The following is a 4,711-nucleotide window of genomic DNA, read 5'->3' as shown; positions in this document are numbered from 1 at the left end:
CCAATGTATCCAGAGGGCAAGACGCATGCACAACAGTCAGAAGAGATAGAACTGGAGTGGTTAGTACAACCCCAACTGAGATTGAAGGTAATAACACCAATTAGGGGGCTGAAAATAATGCACATATGAGCCAAGGAAAACCTAAGCCAGGATATGGACAGTGGAAAAGGAAACTTGTTATATAACCCAACATCCACTAAGAAAGGAGGAACTCTGCTGGCTTCAGCAGTACATACTCAAATTAGAGTAATACAGAGAAAATTAGCATGGCCTCTCAACAAGAATGACATGCAAATTCAGGAAGCATTCCGTATTTCATAAAAGCAGCATGTGTTGGCTGAATTGAGAGGGACCATAAAAATACATAAAAAGTCAAGTATGACCAAGCCCTTCAACTCTGGTTAACAAGACATAGAGTGGTGCCTTTTCAACATAGGACGGGGGATTCATTTTGATAGGAAAAATATGAGTTATGTTTTAATATTAAACTTAGATTTTTGCACATCAAACAAGAAATTTCAAGGAGAAAGTGTAAGAGTTTAAAACAGACCACTGAAGAGATCAGAATTACATAGATTTTCTCACCGAAGACATAAATCAGAGCTTTTGGCTGAATCTAAAAAAGCATATCTGAGTTGTAGTAAACATCCATAATATTGAAGGAAACTGGAAAGAAAAGAAAATGACCAACGGGAGAAGAAGGAAGGCACTCAGAATGTTGCAGCACTAAGGAGACTAAAGAGCAGTCTTAAGGCAGGGGCTGATAATAGTGGAAATACTATGAGAAGATTAAGGAGAAGGCTGTGACCACCATGGAAGACATCAGCTACCTTTGAGAACGTAAATCAGGAGTGAACATCCAGTTCTTAATTTTAAAGGAGAACCAATGGTGAAGAATTTGATGAAGCATAATATGTACATAGTACTGCCTCAGGAAGTACTCAGGAAGTGGATATAAAAGAAAATTTTAGTGCTGAGCAATAACAGCAGAGTAAAATAGGGTATTGTGTGTATATGTGTAAGACCAGGAAGGGGAAAGAGGTGTCAGGAGAGTGGCCACGAACTGGTGCACATTTTAAACACAAGAGAATATATTAATAATCAGAATCCAAAAATAAAATAATTTAATTGGCAGACTGCATAACCAGATGGTGACTTTTTTTAAAGTATTTCTTCCACATCTCTTTAGACCTGCTCTGTCCAAAATGGTAGCCACCAACTACATATGGCTATTTAAATTTAAATTAAAAGTTAAAAATTAAGTTCCTCATTCACACCAGCTACATTTCAAGTGCTCCACAGTGACACACAGCTAGTGGCTACCATACTGGACAACACATATTCAGAATATTCTCCAAATCTCAGAAATTCCTATTAGAAAGATCATGGTCTTTTGAAAGCATGTAAATTAACTATGGATGTCCCTGAAATGTTTTAGTATTATAATGGAATAATGTATTCATCCTCTTTGGTTCTTCTCCAAAGTAAGCCCAAGCTCGTGCATGCACACACACATACAGCATTTTACTATGAAAGACATAAATTATAAACAGAATCCAACTCACACAGAACCATAAGCTTGATTACAAATCCCAAGAAGTACTACATAGCTGGTGAATGTTTTCTTTTTTAGCTCTTTTTCCTGACACATCCATACATCAAGAATTTTCAGTAAACACACTTCACAGATGGGTTTCACAGATGGGCAGACTGAGGCCTCAAGTGAGGAACACGTATTAGGAACAGTTATGAGAATGTCAGTTGCTCCAGTGTGTTTCTCTCTCTGAGGAGTCTCTTCTCAGCAGCCGGAGCTCAGTCTGCTCCCACCCCATGTACTTCTAGAGGGAGCATTTCCTTTGCCCTCTGACAGTTGTCAAAAACCTCACCCACGGGCTATGTCAGATGCTAGATGAGAAATCAACAATAGGTACTTCCTAGTAGCTGTGTACTCTGTATGCAGGTCGATATTTCATCTGACACAATCATCCACCGCACTATTATGGCATACAAATGCACTTCCATGTCCAGGCTTATATTGCTTTTCTGCCAAGGAGCCAAACAAAAACTCTTCAAAAAAAGCATCTTCTTCAGTTTCTCCTTTCTATTCACTACAAATGCCATTACTCATATTTATTTACATGTGTTTATTTTTTTTATAAATTTATTTATTTTTGGCTGCACTGGGTCTTCATTGCTGCGCGTGGGCTTTCTCTAGTTGCGGTGAGCAGGGGCTACTCTTCGTTGTGGTGGGGGGGCTTCCCATTGCAGTGTCTTCTCTTGTTGCGGAGCATGGGCTCTAGGCTTGCAGGCTTCAGTAGTTGTGGTGCACAGGCTCAGTAGTTGTGGCTCACGGGCTCTAGAGCACAGGCTCAGTAGTTGTGATGCACGGGCTTAGTTGCTCCGCAGCATGTGGGATCTTCCTGGACCAGGGCTCAAACCCATGTCCCCAGCATTGAGAAGAGGATTCTTAACCACTGCACCACCAGGGAAGTCCCTGCATGTGTTTAATAAAGTTACATTCATAAATGCATCCAGAGTGTGCTCCAGCAAATCATAAAAATAGACCAGAATAATAAAAGGACATATATTTTGAAGGGATGGGAAGGATGATAAACATGGACAAAAAACCCAATTAAGAATAACTCCACTTTCCCAACTTTCCACAGTGGAAGACTGGATTTTTCTGGCCTATGACTCCCAATCAAGTTCTCTTTGTCACTTTACGAACTTGTGAGGATAGAGACAATAGTACTAGACAAATCTGAATTATAATTCTTGATGATTTTTTTAGACTTTCTTCTCTTTGTCCATTGTGTTGACATCACTGTACCCACCCAAGTAAACAATATGGGCAGCTACTAACAAAAGGGAACAGTCTCCATGATTCACTAGAATTATTATCTGATTGATCAAGACTGTTCTCACCAACCTCTGTCCAATAACTCACATGATTATCCCCCTCACATTCTTAAGTACTTCCCAGGTCTCCCTTCCTTCATTCAAGAGACTCATGATCCCCTAAGAAGTCTTTGTTTCAGACAGCACGTTTAGCAAATAAATTTTTTCACCCCATCCCCCACTTCCTGTCACTTCCACTCAGATCACAGCTCAAATATCTCCACAATGAGGTCGTGCTTGGCCATCCCCTCTGCAACGAACTATCACTAACTCACTGTCACATCATCATACTTAATTTTCACCACAGCACTTACCATTAGGGGAAGTTATCTTTATACAGGTCCAAAATATGTTTGTTTAGTGTATGTCTTCCCTGGTTATAATTTGAGCTTCATAAAAGCAAGAATGCATCTGTTTTGCTTACCATACTGTGACTGCCACATTCTGGGCAGTCATATATCTACTTAAAATGCAGTTGAGTCTCCAGACCCAAACCCTAGTGCACAGTGAACTCAAGGGACAGAGATACACACATTAAATGACACCAGAAGGAAATAATCAAGCATATCAAAATGTGGGAGATTATACATAGGTAACTGGCTTGAACTCTCCAATACATCAGTGTCACGGTGAAAACAAAGTGGAGGGATTATCTGAGGAAGATTTAGATGTTCAATGATTTATGGAATTGTTATTTTCTTAGAAATGACAATGACATTGTGATGATTTAGCCAAATGGCCTTATTCTTAAGAGATCCATGCTGAATTATTAATGGCTGAAATTTTTAAAAATCTGCAACTTAAATTTTCAAATGGAATGTTGAAACTCAGTGTGTGTGTGTGTGTGTGTGTGTGTGTGTGTGTGTGGACAGAGAGAGAGAGAAAGAGAGAGAGAGAATGAGGAAATGGAGGTAGTAAATCTTAAAGGATATTATCTAGGTCTTTATCGTACTTGTCTTTTGACTTATTTCTTATGAAAATTTTCAAAGTTGGGAAAAACAGCATTTGAATAAATGACTAGCTAGATAAAAGGTAGCAAGTTCCTATTGATTCTAGCCTACCTAACATCAAGTACTCCGGATGCACTATTGCTCCAATTTTCCATGATAAGAACGTTTATTTACACTTAGTTAATAGTCTAAGCCATCGGTCTCTTGACTTTTCACAAGTTGTATGTCCTTTATACCACTTGGTTCAATGATAATCCTTATAGAATAAGAGCTCAGATGTCAGGAATTATGCCAATCAATTCATTTCCAATGCCCATACTAGAGTGTCAAACACAGAATGATGATTTACAAATTACTGGAGGAACAAAAATATATGCAGATCAACTGCCCATTTAGGTAAGTCATGGATCTTGAGCATCTAGATAGAGATCTTGGAACTAGTCCCAAGAGAACTGTCCATGAAAGGGAAAGTAACACTGTAAAATGAAGTAAGTGCCAAATTCAGTTCCCAAATGTTTACACTGCAACTTATGCCAAGCCTACTTCAATCACCATGGTCACGGAAAAGGGCATCTTGCAGTGCCCAACATGGCATAAAGCAAACTAATGAATTCCCATTTCCTTCGACTTTCCCAGATTACTCACTAGAATACAAAATACAAGACAGCAAGAGTTTGAGTATTTGTTCACAAGGCTGCACTGTCAGTGCCTAAAAAGAGTGCCTAGAATGTGTTAGATACCCAAAAAATATTTGTCGAATGAATTAATGAATCAAATTCCAGTAAAACAAGGGTTCTCCAAGGTATGCACACATCAGAATCACCTGAAACATTTGCTAAAACACAGATTGCTGGACCTGACCC

The 4,711-nt window shown here is 39.0% G+C and overlaps 1 non-coding gene across 1 annotated transcript; it reads left to right on the top strand.

Moving 5' to 3' along the window:
* Positions 1–215: 215 nt before the first annotated feature.
* Positions 216–318, top strand: LOC114893480. Its single transcript, XR_003792906.1, has one exon. It is a non-coding gene; the product is annotated as a U6 spliceosomal RNA (small nuclear RNA).
* The last annotated feature ends 4,393 nt before the right edge of the window (positions 319–4,711 follow it).

This window comes from Monodon monoceros, unplaced genomic scaffold, assembly GCF_005190385.1.
Source record: "Monodon monoceros isolate NGI ecotype Baffin Bay Population unplaced genomic scaffold, NGI_Narwhal_1 Super_Scaffold_12, whole genome shotgun sequence".
NCBI lineage: Eukaryota > Metazoa > Chordata > Mammalia > Artiodactyla > Monodontidae > Monodon > Monodon monoceros.
This window is presented reverse-complemented; position numbering and strand designations above follow the sequence as displayed.